The 17,729-nt window shown below is 48.1% G+C and overlaps 1 protein-coding gene across 3 annotated transcripts in view; it reads right to left on the bottom strand.

Moving 5' to 3' along the window:
- The window catches only part of STEAP3 (STEAP3 metalloreductase), a 44,895-nt gene extending 32,532 nt beyond the window's left edge, over positions 1 to 12,363 (bottom strand). Inside the window, exons 1-2 of one of the 3 annotated variants that reach the window (XM_075070272.1) lie at positions 12,074 to 12,190; positions 11,221 to 11,279 (exon numbers count right to left, since the gene is read on the bottom strand). The gene's annotated coding sequence lies outside the window, so the exon portion shown is untranslated. Of the gene's footprint in view, positions 1 to 11,193; positions 11,280 to 12,073 lie in introns of all 3 variants that reach the window. The other 2 variants (XM_032794031.2, XM_075070271.1) reach the window with 2 other exon arrangements.
- Between the last annotated feature and the right edge of the window lie 5,366 nt (positions 12,364 to 17,729).

The raw sequence follows: 17,729 nt of genomic DNA, 5'->3' as shown, positions 1-17,729 counted from the left end.
AAGCTCAAAACATGAAGAAGCAACCAAGAGGGGGAAAGCAACACTTGTAATGGGAAGAAGTAATTTAGCCCTTTTCCCCCTCACCACAAAACATCAGTTGCCAAACAGTGCAAGGCAGGGAGGTGAAGTTAGGAAATATCAGAATAGCCCGTGCAACTTTCATTGCACCCTTTGTGCATGTGCATTATGATACAATCTTTGATTATAAGATCACATACCATTTTTTTCCCACAGGACCCCTGCCTCATTCAGTCCAGCATCTCAAAGAAAGGTTGCCAGATTTTTTTAACAGGGGCAAAATACATTTTTCCCTAGCTTTGTTCTTGGAAGTGGCTGAACTGTTTCGGCTAAATTTTTCCAGAGTTATTCACCCCTAAGTAGACACCTGGCATAGGAAATTTCAGCCCAAAGAGTTCAAGTTTGGCAAAGTTTTTTAAGCAACTGAAAACAGGGTCTCATAATGGGAATTGACAGGCAACTTGAGTAAGCAGCCCTACTAGCCCTGCCTGTAATAAAGGTGGGTGACTAAGCAAAACTGGAATAATGGAAGACAAATAAACTCCTGTCTATGATTTTAGAGGGCTTTTTTTTTTTTAAGCAAGGTTACTAACAGGCTGTACCACACATCCTGAATCTCTGCTCTGCCAAATTCTGCTCAGGAAACTGATTCCCCTGATAGCCTGCACAGACATGGGAAAGGCAAAGGTCTCACTTTTATTCCTTTATGACAAAGGAGATGTTTACACAGTTTTCTTTGCTGCTCCACTGTAATGAAAGCGACCGTCTGCTGGATTTGCCGCGGGCAGCCGGCGTACTGATATAATAACAAAATGCCTCCCCAGGATCTCTTTTGTAATAAAAGTTTCATAAAGTTGGAATCTGAGGATTTGGGGCACAAGTGTCCGGAGTTTAATCTTCTGGTTAATGCAGCAGAATGAGTTTTGGTAAGGAGGTAAACGATGATTGAGGCTCAGTAGAGTCTCCAAACTGAAGAATGGTGGATCTAATGTTAATGCCTGTAATACTCTAACTCATCTGGCTGATGTAATGGCTAATAAGAAGGCTATTTTCATGACTATTCTCATCTCACAGTTCTTAAGAGGCTCAGATGGATATTTTGCAAGAGCCTTGAATACTATACTTAAGTCCCTGTGGCTGCTATCATTTTCTTCTGTGGTCTTGGTTTCTTTGCTGCTCCTATCACATTAATAACTATCTAATGGTGACTCACCCCTTTCTGAGCTTTTCCTCTGCAAAAAGCAGAAATAGCAGCTAAATGGAGGCATGGGGTACCAGGCTGACTACCTGAATGGAAGAAGCCTCTCAGAGGGATCTAAAAATACCCTGCAGTCTGTAGATAATGGGTGTGATGCAAGGATGCACTCTTTCCTGAGACAACAGAGGGCAAATCTTTTCCACTTTCATGCATGCAGACTGTGTTTGCAGTCAAGTTACATGCAAGCCCTAGTCCTGTCATTATCATCTGTGGAGAGCTCAGAGACAGCAAAACTTGTCTTCAGCGATCCCTCAAGTCAAGATCAAACCTGGGTTGCTTAACGGGGGTGGGGTGTGTCTAGTAAAGACACAGAAAAACTGCACTCAGTGCGTTCTTGATGGTGTGGCTATTTCTTGGTGGTCTCTTAAGGCTGGAAGTTGCCATAACCGAGTATGCCAGCCCTTTGAGACTTGTTGGAAATGCTCCTAGACCAGCACTACCCCACATGCCAGGTTTTGTCTCTTAAACTTACCCAGGGGGTAGGCACCAGGGAAAGAAAGGCAGTGGTTTTGGGGGAGGGAGTTTGGGGGTTCAGGGAAGAAAACTGTGCTGCTGCCTCTGCTTTTAGGAGAGAGACCATTGTTCCATGAGCAGGATCTCCCACCCCATCTGCTCTCACTGGTGAGGACAAGGCTGGCCCAGGGCAGTTCCCAGCTGGCCCCTCTCTGGGATCCCAGGGAGCAGGCTTGCTGGGGAAAGTAGTTCCGGGCTGGGAGATGGCATCCTGGGAAATAAGCCGCAGGAAGGGGAGGAATAAGCCTGGTCTTCTCCCCAGTGGAGGAGGCAGGTTGAAGTGCTGGTTCTCCTTTGAAACCTATGGGCATGTGACTTCCACCTTTTCTTTGATTTGGAACATCTACGGGGAAGACCCATGAAGGAGGGTCAGAACCAAGTTCTAAGAGACTGTAGTTACGTTGAATTACCCTGCTTGTCTAACTGATACGAGGACCCTGGCAGGGGAAGGGTAGTTTCCTCCTCTTTTGCTTATGTTTCACCTGACACTGTCTCTTATACAGGTTTGGCCCTGTTTTCAGGTTCCTTTATGATGCTTCAAAAGGGCAGGGCCGGATCCCTTCGTTTGGGAGGAGCAGCTGTTCCTTATAGTCAGACACAAGAATCAATTTAATGCTGGCTGGTTTGGGACAGCAAACCAGTATTTCCTGAGCCATCTTGGGGCTCTGAGGCCAGGTCTACACTGCGACTTTAAATCGGTTTAATGGCCGATATACCGATTTAACTCTGTACCCGTTCACACGATGTCGTCATTAATATCGAGTTAAACGGCTCCTTAAATCGATTTCGGAACTCCTCCCAGACGAGAGGAGTAGCGCTAAATTCGAAAGTGATAACTCGGATTAGGGTTCGTGTGGACGGAAATCGCATTATTGCCTCCTAGAGGCTATCCCCACAGCTGACACTGACGCTCTGGTCCGACAATCCGACTCGATGCGAGTGCAAGTAAACAGGAAAACCCGAACCCTTTAGAATGACATTTCCTGCTTTCACGTGTCCAGCTCTGATCCAGCACGGGGGCGATGCAGTTCAAAATCAAAAAGTAGTCCTCATTGAACTAAAGGGAGATTACTAGATTATCGCTGTATGGTGAGCCAAATCGTTTTATCAGAGCTCCGTTAAAGACAGGAAAGCCACATGCGTGAAAAAATAACTCCAGGATACACAGCGTGCGTGACAACCGTAACGGGAAGCAGAGACTCAAACGATGCTCATGAGGGGAGGGGGTAATGAGGACTACAGCTACAGTCTCCACAGCAGTCTCTAAAACTATTTGCATGTCTTGCTGAGCGCCCTCAAGTCTGAGCTTAATACACGGTGGTCTTGCGTGGTTCACGAAAAGCTCGTCAGTCCTTCCCCACAACCCCGCCCCAGACGTGAAAGAGAAGTAAAATAAATTAATTCCTTGATAGCTGTTAAATGTCCACCCTCTGTGACTAATGCGCTGGCAGAGAGTACGCGAGGTGTTGACAACGGTCAGATACCGTTTGGTGGATCTCAGGGCCATGAAGTTGCTTGCTATGCGTTTGCTCAATGCACTCCGGGAAAAAGGCGCCAAGGATTGTCTGCTGCCTTCACAAAGGGGAGGGTGAAGGCGTACCCAGAGCACCCGGGGCAATGTTTTCTGCCTCATCAGGCAACTGTCTTCAACTCGGAAGTGGAACTATGGGATAGCTGAGGAAGCAGCTACCCACAGTGCACCGCTCCTGAAATCGATGGTAGCTTTGGACCATGGACGCAAACAATCGATTTCGTGATCCCACTGTGGACGCGCTAAACCGATTTTATTAGATCTGTTTTGTAATATTGGTTTAAGCTAATTCGAAATAATCGTGCAGTGTAGACGTACCCTTGAGAGAATCACTTTATTATTCCCTTTCCCGAGCTTGTGGAGGATGTGAGACACCAGTCTACAGTGAAAACACCTGCTGAGTAAGCCACCCACCCAGAGAGGTCTCCATGGTCAGACTGGCAGAAGAATGGTAGCTGAGAGAATCTGGAGCTGTTCCGTTATGCAAAATGTGTTCAGGAATATATCCTCTTTGCTTAATTGCAACCCAGGGTCTACCCCACCTCTTCCCCTTGCTCAATTACATCAGAACCTTCACTGGGACACTTATACCAGACTGCCAACCGCCTGGCTGTCACTCAGGAGCTGGGATCCTATCTATGTACACTTATGACTACAGGATTGCCTGTTTCTTTATCTCTATCCCTCTCCCACTCCTGCTTAAGTGCATGATACAACTACATGACACTTAAACACTACATCTATAAGGACATGGGGAGAGGATTACTGACACAGGGAACCATTCAGGGGAATCTAACTGGACTGAAGCAACGGAAAGTGGAGGATAGGATTGAAAATATAACAACAGAAGGATGAAGGAGAGAGGTTACTCGGATTACATTATCTTAAACAAACCCCTTATATTACCACTCACTCTGTCTGTTTGTGTACTCCATCCATTCCCTGTGTCTTTCTCTATATATGCACATCTGTGCAAGGATCTTATCTTCGTATGTGTCCCTGCATGCTTTTAGTGCCATATGTGCCTTTCCATACTGCTATGGACATTTACCAGCCCAGACACACAACCTCCTTGTTCACCCATTCCAACAATGATTAAAAAACCCCAAGCTCTAATATTTTAGTCACCTGTCAAAAATGCCCTGCCATTGGTGAGTTTGGCAAGGCAGTGCTACCCATAAATAAATTATGACTGTAGCTGTTGCCACTGTGGGGCGTTGCCGCAATGGCTGTGATATAGCAGTGCTTTCTGCATGTCTGGTAGCATGCTCTGTGTACTGCAAGACTGGAGTTCCTATAGCACGTGCGTCCAAGCACCAGACTCTAGTCTTTGGTGCTCCCCATTAACACACTCAATGCATTTTGAGTAAGTAACAGCACCAGGACTGCCTGTACCTAAAAGGTGCAAATACTCTAGGCACAACAACGTCAACAGTCATAACGAAAGATTAACCCAGACTCTAGGGGATGTCCATTGTGAAATAACTGCCCCATGGGATTCCCCAGGCCTAATGCTAAGGATACTCCCTCCAGCCCATCCATTGCCTAGACAGGGTCAAGCCCTGGCCTACAGAGCCCACTAGAATTGACCTCTGGCTTTGCCCATGGTCTCCTGGTATCCACATGTGCATTTACCCCACTCCTGCTTGCACAATGCTGTCCTATATCCTCCTTCTCCTGGTGGGCTTCTGCCAGCAGCAGGCTGATGCTTTGACTGGCTCTTAACTTTTTAGTCCCAGCTCTCAGGCTGCCCACTGGCCAGCCTTCCTTCTGCAGCCAGTTCCTTCCGGTTCTGGCCTGTGGCTCCTGCTCTCACAGAGCCCCTGATTCTCTGCAGAGTCCACTCCCCCTCAGAAAGCTACTACTTTTACCTGCTCTCTAGTGTTGATGGAGCTGTCAACTGCTAGCAGTTGGACTGTGCAATATAGCGCCCTCTCCTGGCTAGATTTCAACGCAGCACATTCAAGGTGGTGGTTACGACCCAGCAATTTCATTACAACAGTTTTCCATTTTAGGCTCTGGACTTTGATTCTTTTCAGCCGTGAGAAACAGGTACAAACAGCAGAGCCCAAGTCACCAGGCATATGCAAAAAGGAAGTCTTGCTACTCTTTGTACACTTTTTGAAGGCTGTAAACATGCCAAACCCCACCAGACAGAAGCAGCACCATGCCCAGTAAATACCATCAGCGGCAAACAGACAGCGCTTTAGTCTGCGCATTTTCCTCACAGTTTGCCTTTTAATGGATGGAGTACACAGCTTCACTTGCCATTCAGATGGAACCTAAATCAGGGGAAAAAACAACCCAGAAAAACAGGTACTCCCTAACTTTCTACTGGTGGCATCCATCTAGCTGACTAATGGTAGATCTTGAGTCTATATATTGCCTTTTGAGCCAGGAGATGCCAAAGCCCCTTACTGATATGTAGCCAACTCTGAGGCGGAGAGCAGTTACCAGCTAGAGCCAAGCAATACTGTGGCACAGGGAGGGGACATTTTGGCCAAGGATCTTATACGGCAACCTCCTGTTGTTATGAGAAGTGCTATGGACTGAGGCTGTTAAATGCCTACACAAAAGACACAGGGCCTTGATGGTAAGGTCTCATCCTAAACACTTCAGCACCGCACTCTAATTACCGAGCCCAGAAGGGGGAAGACTGAGTCAGCCTGGCTGGGATGGGGACTGTGGTTCAAGGGAGTCCAGGTGTTTCAAATGTAAAGCTCTGGCCATTAAGCAAAGGATCCTCTGTGACAGCAGCACATCCATACGTACAAGCTTATTAGAGCTCCTCTAGCCTGCTTTTTAGTGGCCGTCTTTGTATTGTCCAAACAGCCAACTTAAAGCTTTTCCAAAGTTACAGTCAAGGGCGAGGGAGGGGAAAGTGTAGCGAGAAAGACATCCCACAAGGAAAAAGGGCGTGTGTGGTAGGAGGGTTGAACAGCATGAACCTAGGGAAGAGAGATAAGGGATATCAGAAGCAGCCAGAGTTTCCTTTTTGCTCGCAAAGAGAGGATTGGACGGTGCAAATGAAGGCCAAAGGAGTGAACAGTTCAAAGGCAGATCTGTTGGAAGACACAGTTAGAATTCAGTCTAACTTTGCTGAGTTGGGGGTTGGGAGGCGTGTCTGGGAAGGAAGAAAACTTGGTTTAAAAGCAGCAAATAATACTATGGTTGTATGTTCTTTGGGGCAGGGATGAACCTGAGATAAAAGAGCTCTAGAGCCACTGTGCTACCTATCTGACTACCGATGTGTGGAACTACTGGCTAGATCACTGCCCCGTCATTAAATTGGCAATGGTTTTTTCAGTGTATAATCCAGCTCCTTGTCCTCTGCAACAGTGCTTCTCAAAGTGGTGGTCCATGGACCACTGCTGGTCCACAAGCCATCGGCTGCTGGTCCGTGGTGAGTTTCCTCATAAGAGCGCTGAATAGGATAATAATATGGCATCGGTCCCTGGTACATCGGAAAAAAAAAATTTTGGTTCTCGACCTCAGACAGCTTGAGAAACACTGCTCTACAACACAGCACTTGCCTACCACTCTACTCTCATCTCTTTAATCAGCCGACTGACCTACAAGACTCCTGCTTCCATCACCCTCTCTGCTACAGCAGGGAGCGGGCAAACCAATTACCAAGACAGAGAGATCTTTGGAGTTTTAACTTTAAAGCCCTAGCTGGAGTGAGTCCAAACACATTACTGATCATATAGCTCACTCTATACCATCTTGTCCTTAGATCAGAGGGCAGGGCACTGCTGGAGCCTACGGTTTGCAGAGACTGACAGAACATAGACCATATTTTTGTAGGCTCCGTGATCCCATTTTTGGTGAGGCAAAAGGAGGGTCATAGACCTCTTTTAAACTGTATTTTGTATTTTAGAGGGCCCTTAGCAAGATACATTAATTGCTGCTTTACTGCTTTTAGGTTCTATCCATCTGGTATTATTTTTTTGAGTCTTTAGTACATATTTTATAGTTAAGTCTATTGGAGTGCTCCCTCTGGGAGAGAAATGTCCTGAAATAAGTTAATTCATTCTAAATAATAAGTGATGCTTACTGATATGTGATGGTACTTTTTATTATAAATAATTGGTGCCCAGATACTTCGGTGATGGACACACTAGAAATGCCTTGTGCCCCAGTACATGTGAATAATTTTACATATGCAAGTACTTGCAGTGACTTCAGTGGAAATGCTCACGTGGATAAATGTGACCATGTATAAAATGTTTGCATGATCAAGGCTTCAGGTAGAGATTTTGAAAATCTGTTAGGAGAAGCTGGGGAACTAAAGGTGAATTGTGCTTTCTGTATTATTTCCTAAGACCTTGGTTAAAATGTTCAGAAGCTTCCAGATGACTTGGTGCTTTTGAAAATGTTTCCCTTGTCTACACTAGGCTACACTGCTAATGCCCATCCAGCAAGAGAAGAGCCCTAGTCAGTGTAAGGAGGGAGGAGAAACCACACCACGAAGAACAGTAGCGTTTCAGTTTGAAAATCAATTAGCATCTACCTCCATTACAAGTTTGGCTTGGCGAGTGTCATGATCAAGGAAGATAAACTGATTCCTAAAAAAGCTGGTGCTTATTTATTCTGGGAAGGTCATATTTCATCACCATAGCAATCAGCATCTTTTCCATTTCTCCTGCAAGTTGGTTTCATTAGTAACCTTGGCCAAATGGGTTTGAGAGAAGAAAATTTTCACTCCTTTTACTAGAATCTGAGGGTGTTTCTATGGTTTTTTTTATGTAATGTTGCAAAGCCCAGTTCCTTATGAGGTGTGTGTGTATGCTGTTTTTTTTTTTTTAAAGCTTTTCAAATGGCACATTTTCCTGTGATTTCTTGCATAAGTATCGTTAAGTCATCACTTGCAACTTTTTCCTTTACAATTACACAGCAAATCAAATATGTATATTTAATATCAGATCTGGCTTTACTGTACCTGGTTTTTATGTCAACTGTAGTTTGTTAAAAGAGATGAGGAAACTAAGGCCTGGGGTGGTATTTAAATCTCATTTTAAAAATCCTAAATCGACAGGAATTTTGATACTATAAGCTACTTTCTTCCTCCTCCCAGCATGTTTAGGTTTTATTTCTCTCCACAGGATGGCACTTTGCAATGCACAAATCTCATTTGGGAGATACTGATTTAAATGCCCATTGGTGCATTGTGATATGCTTGTGCCACACCCAGCTTGCAGGAGCAGGCCTCTAGGTGCTACTACTGCAATATAAATAAGACATGCTTTCATGAACTTCCTGCTCTTTAACTAACAACTCACCACACCTGTAAACTCTTATCTATGTTCTCAGGTCTACACGGAGTGGTCAGTTCTCTGGATGGTCCCATTGAAGTAATCTGAAGTGCACACTTGTCCTGCATGTTTGGCTTTCTGAATCACAGTCGGTTCTGTGATTCCTGCCTCCACCCAAGTTAGTGTTCTGTTGTTGCTATACAAGGACAGCCCCGTGTTAACAATACATTTATGTATACATACACAGATGTAAATAGGAAAAAGTCTTAAAGCCTATGGACCTGATCCTGCAACTAGTTTGGCCTGTGCAGAGTCCCACTTAAGTCCATGTGGGCCTGCCTGCATGGAGCCAACTGCAGGATCAAGGCCTGTATTATATATGGTGCCCTCTCCCTCCCTTCCTTTTCTTGGAATATTTTTCTTTCAACACATCTAACCTCCAAACAAAGGTTGCTGTCCTTGAGGATCCTGAGCAGTGGTTCTCAGCCTATTTACCATTGTGGGTCGCATCCAATACTACCTGTATGGCATGGGTGGTGGGTGAACCCCCGCTTTGGTGAGGCTAGTTCACAGGCCCCACCCCTTCTGCCTAAGGCTCCACGCTCCTGCACGTCAGAGCCCCGACCCTCCCCCCACAACAGAAGGAGCCCAGAGGCCCCTGGTGACCAGAGGAGCCCTGGCTCGCCCACCCCAGCCACCCCGGGCCAGCCCCTCCAGCCCCAGCACCAGACCCAGTGCCAGGCTGTGCCGCTCTCCCTGCCTGAGCGCCAAGCCGAGCAGCTCCCCCCTGCCCCCTTCCTGAGCACCAAGACAAGATGCTCCCCTCATCTGAGCCAGTGGCCCCATGTCCAGCGGAACTGCCTCACTCCCCTGCCAGACCCCCGCTTCTGCCGCTTACTTGCAGCGCCCCTTCTCACTCCCCTGCCCGAGGAGAAGTGATGCAGCAAGCAGCAGGGAGCTGGGGTGGGGAGGTGGAGTGCAGGTAGGCAGGCAGTGGGTGGAGGCTGGGGGCCTTGGGAGCGGGCAGGGCCACTGCAGCCCAGGTATCCCACAGGAGTGGCTGCGCCAGGAAGGCTTTGCCTTCCCTGGGCTGTTGTACCTGCAGCCCATGCATGGGTGATGCATATAATAGGCTGGGGAATGCTGTGCCTCCCCAAACAGCCCAGCATGGCCCCAGCCACATCCTGCCCTAAGGTCCCCTCCTGCTGCTAGTTGGCCCCAGCCCAGGCAGGCTGCTCCTATTCTAGGAAGGGAAGCCTGCTGGGGCTAGGGCAGCTGGGACTTGGGGTGGCTAGGGCTGCCCAGCGCTGGGGGGCGGCGGGGCTGGCATTGGGGCCACATCACCCAGTGCTGGGTGGGGGGGCATGAAGGGAGGGCCGCGTGCTGCCCACCCATCACTCCGGGGCTGGGTGGGGCGGGGATGTGTGCCACCTGCCCGTCTGGCACTCTGGAGCTGAGAGTGGGGGGGCTGTGCCACCCACTGGGTGCTCTGCAATTGGATGTCCTCAGGTGACCTGCAGGTTTGGGGGAGGGGGGGGCTGGCGGCTGCAGGGGGAGGGCCTCTGGCTTTGGAGGGGAAGGGTTGGCTGGGCCTCAGGTGGAAAGAGTGGGCCAGGGTGGGGGCTAGCCTCCCCAAGCCCATGGATCACCCACCACCATGCTGTATGGCCCTGAGGATGTCACATGGGCTGCAGCTCTGTGCTGTGCTGACTGGCTGAGAATGACTGATCCTGAGGAACCGTACCGGGTCCCCCATTTCTCCCTTCCTTCTCTTTCAGTGTTCTGCCAACAAGGTGTTAACCATCTGACAGGTAGGACAAACAGCCTACTCAAATGCCAGTGCCAATCCACTCAGTGGGTGTTCTGGAAGGAAATGTTTCTATAGCTAAGTGGTAGGCAAACTTCTTCCTTTTCCTGGATCACAAGCATGGCACTCAGAAATCTCCTGAGTTTCTACTGGCCTGGACAAGGAACAAAGGTCATTCCAGAATCAGACCACAACTCCCACACCGATTCTTTAATTTATACCCTGATATATTGTTCTTTGTTTCTAACTAATCTGAGACTGAACACAAACTAAACTCCCCTGTGGCCTTCAAGCCTTCTTCCTTTTACAGAGCAGCTATGGTGATAATATAATTATTGCCATTATCTCTCTGTTCAAATGGAATTTCTATTCCTCCCTCTGCTACTAATATGACCTTGGACAAGTCATCTCACTTCTGTGGCTTGTTTCCTCATCTATTACACCAAGACTGTAAAATTTCCAAAGCACTTTGGGGGCCCTGCATCAAAGTATATATCATATAAGAGTAAATTATTGTTAAAGGGACACAGTCAATTTAAAATGTACAGATCTGTCTAGTGGTTTTTTTAAACCGACTGTTGACACATCTAAGATGGCTATAGCTGGGCTGGAGAAAAGCTATTTTATCTGGTTTCAGTCTATTTTCTGAGTCCATTTGACAGCACTTAATGTAGAGTCAGTTTCTCTTTTCCCTGATGTAGACTGTCAATCTCCCCTGCCCCCATTTGTCTTGGCGTTTCACACAGCAATAGTGAAGAATTTAAAAAATAAAAAAAAAAAAAAAGGAATATATAACTGTAAAACCACAGACTCTGGCAGGAGGATTCAGGGCAGATACTTCCCGAAAGCACTTCTAACTCTTTTCTAAATCAACTTCGTTTGAGAGGCCGCTGTGATCTGAAATAAAAACCAAATACTTCCATCGGGAAAACCACGGACACCAGATGATGTCTCAAACACCCCTGGATTAACGCACAAATAACTAAGCAATTAAAGTTCAATACCATCTCCCTGATTTGAAACAAGTTACTTGAATACACCGACTAGAGTCACAGGGGGGAAAACCAGGCTCAAGATGTGCTGCTTGTGGCTCTTGCCCGGGGTGGTGCATGACCCAGACGCCCAGTCGCACTTCACTTGTTTTAAGAAAGCCAGGCCGGGGGGGCAGTAACAACAGGCCATCCTGGTGGCCATCCCAGCGCCTAGGGCACAACGCCCACGGGCCGGGCCGGAGCGCTAACACTCCAGGACGAATCGAAAAGGACAGGGGTTGGCCACGCTCGATCCAGTCACACTGTGGACGCAGGGTCTCTCTCCTCCACTTGTGTCTGGGGGCTTCTGAGCAGCCAGGAGGGGCTGCAGCGGGGGCTCCGGCGGACCCCGGGGCTGAGAAACTCCCCTCGCCCCAATGCGGGGTGGGAGGAGAGCGCAGCCCGGCCATAGCTCCCCCACCCCCATGCGGTCAGGTGATCGGATGCGGGGCCGGGATCACCAGCTCCGCTCTCCCCGGAGCCCTGCATGGATCCGCGCGCCCCAGCCCGCCTCTGCCAGCCCAGGCAGCAGCAAAAACTTCCGGCAGGCCCCCGCCCCGGCCCCATTGACCACCGCTGGCGGGCGGGCCGGCCAGGGGCGGCGGCGGGGAGCGGGCCCACCCGCCGGAGCCGGATCGGGCCCCGGGGCCGTGCACTCACCTCCGCCGGGGCCGGGCAGTGAGCGGGCAGCGCCGGGCGCCTACTTTGGGTATTGCGACTAACGCCCCGTGATGCGCGGCGCGGAGCTCCTCCTCCCGGCGCCATGTGCCAGCCGCCCGTCCGCGTCCCGGCCCGCCCGGGCTTCTGCTCTCGCTGCGGCACGGGGCCAGGGACTAGCCGGGGTGCAGCCGGCGGCTGGGGAAGAAGGCGGGCTTCACGGTGACTGTCTCCGCCGGTTCATCTCCGGGCCAGCTCGTAGGCTGTGAAGCCGGGCTGCTCTGCTGCACGCCGCAGACCAGAGCCAGCCGGCGGGCGATGGAGCTTCTCCCTGGCTTTCATGGTTTGCTCTGTCTATGGCAGTTGCCTGGTCCTCGTTGTGCCAGCACTGTACAAGCCACGCCAAGAGAGGGCCCAGTCTTTTGCCTTTAGTTGGCCCAATCAGGTGGCAGCAGGGAAGCCAGGCTGCTTGACTTGCTTGCATATTAAACAGAAACACTTAAACTCACATGCTCTTCGTTAATGCTGGATTTTGTGCTCATGCTGGTAGGATTCAAGTATCGGGTAGCCATGTTAGTCTGGATCTGTAAAAAGCGACAGAGTGTGTGGCCTTTAAGACTTTTGGCGCATAAGCTTTCGGTGGGTGAAACTAGCAGGGAAAGAAAAATAATATTCTATTGGCTTCTGGATTCTATTCCCACCACTGCTCACCATGTGGTAAACGTCTTGTCCCAGTCTGGACTTTAGCGTACAAAATCATGGGTGCTTACTGTGAACCTTCCAAGCTTATACCCAGCTTGGATCTTATCTCGCTGCCACCAGCCGAGTTTTCCAGGTTCAGCCCCTCGGGTCTCCAAACTTTCCTTGGGGGACCCCTCCAAGACCACCAGAATCCCTGGGTCTCCCTACTCATCCCCAGCTCCCCGCCTCTTTTCCCTGGGTGAGTCTGGGCGATGCTAATACTTAACTCCTTGAATACAACCAGAGAGGCAATCTAGCTTCCCCGAAGCTATGCATTCAAACCTAGTCAGCTCAGACAAGGATTCACCCTCCTTTGTCCCCGTATCGTTTTCCGCCTGGGACAATAGGAAAGTAAGACACAGAGCTTGGGCTTTTCCCTCCCCCCCTAGCCTGGCACAGAAAATTTCTCCCCCTGCCTCACTAGGAAAAGAAACTCCACAAGTTTTAAAAAGAAACTTTATATAAAAGAAAGAAAATACAGAACAATAATACTTGCATTAAGAAATCAATACAGGCTCTTGCTTATAAGAATATGAATAACAGTCTGATTTAAGATAGCCATTACCAGTGCAGCACAATCAACCATGGGACACTCAGGTCAATTACAACCCAATCTCAACACATAACAGTCTCTACTTTGTCCTTTGTACTCACACTTTATAGTAGATATTTGAAGAAGATGGAATTAGAAGGAAAGCTTCTCTTACTCACAGCCGAGGAAACAAAAGACCCCGAGTTTCCAGTTCCCTCCCAGACTTTAAAAAAAATCCAGGTCTCTGACTGGTCCTCTGGTCAGGTGTTTGGTTCCCCCTTTGTTCACCCTTTACAGGTAAAAGAAAATTAACCCTTACCTATCTACTTATGACAATACCCACTTCATCAGCTGCAATCCTACTGGTAGGGTTGTGATTTTAGATTAGGGGTAGGCAACCTATGGCATGGGTGCCGAAGGCGGCACACGAGCTGATTTTCAGTGGCACTCACACTGCCTGGCTCCTGGCCACCGGTCTGGTTAGATCTGCATTTTAATTAATTTTTGCATGAAGCTTCTTAAACATTTTAAAAACCTTATTTACTTTACATACAATAATAGTTTAATTCTATATTATAGACTTACAGAAAGAGACCTTCTAAAAACGTTAAAATCTATTACCAGCACGCGAAACCTTAAATTAGAGTGAACAAATGAAGACTGACACAGCACTCCTGAAAGGTTGCCGATCCCTGTTTTAGAGGCACAAAGGCTGGGAAAGGCTTTTAACAGCCACTGTATTTCCCCCCCTGCATTACAGTCTTCGCTTGATAACAAAGGGATTGTTCTAGCGCAGTGGGTGCTAACTGGAGTATCTGTATGACCCTATGTGGTTTTTAAACCTGGTGTTTCTTTCCTGAGATTCAAGACCGGGCATTTGGAGCTCAAACTTTTCAGGCCTGCCCAAACTCCTCTTCTCCCTTACAGCTGCAAAGAGTGTGACTTAGGAAAGTTTGGGGCCTGAGTGGGCCTCCCCTTCAGTCCGCAGCCTGCAGGTTTCACAGCAATGACTGGCTAGCATGTTTTCCCTGAAACCTGGATTTGGGGCACAAACTGTTCAAAGCTGGTCACAGCCCTGTTGATCTCAAACCTTATCTAAATGTCGGCTTCCAATGTCTCCCGGAGCCTCCCTTCAGGTAAGTAGGGCTGTACTCTGCTGTGTACAGGTGTAATGCCTAACACTAGTAGCAGATCCATGGCCATGCAGAATTTCACAGAGTGACCAGTTAGAACTTAATGTGAGCAGCAGGGATGGGAGCTGGAACTTCCTGCCCCACAAGCATAAGCCTTTGTTACTTACCAAAGGAGAATTGCTGTTAGCAGTGTGAGCCCTTTGTGACGTGAGCAGTGTGAGCCCATTCAGTGGGGGATGGTGGCACTCATGTTAATTACAATATAATACATGTGGAATAGGGGTAATGATTTTTATTTTTGAAAAAAGAGGATTGAAGCCCTGCATTCTTTTCCTCTATTAACAATTCAGACTAAATGATAATAGATGATTTGTCCCTGATCTAGGTTAGACTTTACCATGTCCCTTAGCGTTTCCTTGATTTCTACACAGCGGGGATGTTCTCAAGTCCAGAATGGCTATCTGAGCACATAAGCAAAAAGCCCAGACTTCCTGTCTGTCTGTGCATGACCGTCGCTTTTTTTATTTTACAGGAAGCAAAAAGTAAGAATTCAAAGGGGCCACAATAGATTTCAAAGAACAAATACCCACCTGTGTAAAAACAAGTAACGAGATTCTTTACGTGTATGAGAAGCAGGAAGCCTGTGAAAGAATTGGTGGGTATTCTTGATCCCTTGGGCTTAAAGGGAGTAATTAAGGCAATTGAGGAGGAGTAATTAAGGACATTGCTGAGAAGCTCAACGATTTCTTTGCATTAACTTTCACCGGTGAGGATGATGGGGAGATTCCTACCGTGGACCTGCTCTCGTCTGGTAACAAAGACGAAACACTGTCAGAGACTGAAGTGTCAGGAAAAGAGCTGCTGGAGCAAACTGATAATTTAAAGCAGTAAGTCACCAGCCTCAGGTGGTCTATCCAGCAGTCCTTAGGAGCTTATGTATGAAGTGGCTGAGCTGCAAATAAAAATATTCAGTCTGTCATTAAAAGCAGCCGCTCTTCTAGTGGATTAGAGAGCAGACAATGATGTCTATATTTAAAATTGGTTCTAGGGGTCATCTAGGGAATTATAGACCAACAAGCCTTACAGCTGTACCTGGCAAATTGGTTGGAAAGATAATTAAAAACGGAACAACAAAACATCCAGAAGATTATGATGTGATAGGATCTAACTAGTATGGATTCTGCAAAGGAAAATGGTGTCCAACTAATCTATTGAATACTTTGAATGTGTCAATAACCTAGTGGATAAAGAAGAACTGGTTGCTATAATTTATGTAGATTTCCAAAAGGCATTGGACGAGGTCATGCCGAAGAGGCTACTGAGGAAGCTAAGTAGTCATGAGGCGAGAGAGAAAATATTGCTATGGATTAAAAATTGAGAAGAGATGGACTCAGGTTTGGTCCAGTTTGGCAAGTGCTTTGTTTTTGCTGATTCTCTTTCAGTTTGATTATTTACTGAGAATGATGCTCGAGTGCAATAGTGGAGTGACTAGTCTCCTTCTGCTTGTAATATGACTGATGCAGAAAACCACCAAATATTGAGCCAGGTGCTACCCTCTGACCGAAAACCTGGAGAGTGAGAAAGAAAGTGCCCCCTGTGCTCTGGCACAGCACTTGCAAAGTTAAAGTGATCTCTAGGGGAGGAGATTGGACCAGCCTGGAGGGCACGAGGGTTCCAATCTCTGTGGGAAACTCAGAGGCTGACAGCACTGAGCTGGAGTGGAAGGGCATGCACAGTGTGTGAGTAGGAGTCACTGTTCTCATTTCACCCATTTGCGGCCAATCTCACTTTGCTCCCCTCTGTAGCATGGGGCAGAGCAGAGGGGAGTATGGAGCTCAGTGAGGCAGAGAGGAAAGCCATGCTTCTGTCCAGTGTCTGGCCCAGTGGCTCTTTACAGGTCTGCAAGCAGGAGGATGGGAAGAGACCACAGAGGGCCGTGCCATGCTGTTCTCCTGCACAGACAGAGGGCACAGGCAGAACCTGGCAGGCATTCTGGGAGCACCAGAAATACACCAGTCTTGAGCCACTCCCAGCAGTCTAACCACCCCTCCCCTCCCCCACAGAGAAGCAGAGCACTCTGCACCCTTTCAAAGAGTGGCACCCAGGCCATGTCCTCCCTCTGGGTCTCGAGGCATCGAGCAAGTGCCAGGGTGGCATGCTTCTCTTCACTGTACCTGACCACAGACTAGGCTTGGAAGGCGAAACATGGCCCATAATGTGGCATTTGTTCTGATTCTGCTGTGTTATGCTCCTAGCTACCCAGTCACTTTGGGGAAAGGGATATAGGTTGTTTCCAAGGACCAGATTACATGATACAGAGTCTAGTCTAAAGTGCCCTCTGGATGTTAAATATGGAAGGTAGGATTATTGTCCTGTCAGCGTACTGGGTCGGACAGATCCTGTGCCCGTTACAGGCGAGAGGCTGAAGCAGGCCTTCGTTTTCTGTTAGCAAGTGCATTTTACAGTGCCAAGCATTTTGTTTTGATGGGAGGGCGTGGTTTAGTGAGCCTCTGTAACATGCTATCTATGGCCATGCACTTACTGGCTCTTAACAGCCCTGCAAACAGCTGCGGGTGGAGATAACAGGTTCTACCCCTAGATGGGGAGAGAGTTGCTGTATTAAAACAACCACATATCACTAACAACTCACAGCTCAGTTCCATTATCCCAAAAGCTGGCATTGAATGGAACCTTCATGGTTCAGGCAGAAACTCAGTGTCTCATCCTCAGTGACTGCAAAATAGTCTAATGAGAAATGAGTCTGATATAGCGTAGTCAGGCTGCTAGCAGATTAGGAGGCCAAATAGCACGAGCAGAGAAGAGATCTATTTGAAAACCAGTGGCAGTGTATGACCCATAGAATAAGGAAGGGAGGAGAGGATTTCCCCCCAATTTTTGTTCCTTTCTGTCTCCAAGGCTCACACCGCTGCTTCCCCAGCAGAGCTGGGGAGGAGTCTCTCTCCTCCAGTAGGATAGAAGCAGTAGGTGCAGAGGAAGAACAGCGCAGTGGGGCTGCTCAGAAGTACGTTACCCAAGGCCCCTACAGCTGAGTGACATTGTCTAGCTCTGTGCAGTCGGCCTGCTTTGCATTGATATTTTCATGCAGAAGTCAAAGGTCACCGTATAAGAGTGCCGTTCTTGGTAGCACTAGGCTAAATAAAGCTTGCCCATGGAACAGGCCACAAAAGATGTTATGGGTAAATCTACACAGCAAAAAAGCCTTCAGCAGCAAGTCTCAGAGCCTGGGTCAACT

The sequence above is a fragment of the Chelonoidis abingdonii genome, chromosome 10 (assembly GCF_003597395.2).
Source record: "Chelonoidis abingdonii isolate Lonesome George chromosome 10, CheloAbing_2.0, whole genome shotgun sequence".
Classification (NCBI taxonomy): domain Eukaryota; kingdom Metazoa; phylum Chordata; order Testudines; family Testudinidae; genus Chelonoidis; species Chelonoidis abingdonii.
The sequence above is the reverse complement of the archived record's forward strand: the minus strand, read 5'-3'. Positions and strand labels throughout refer to the sequence as shown.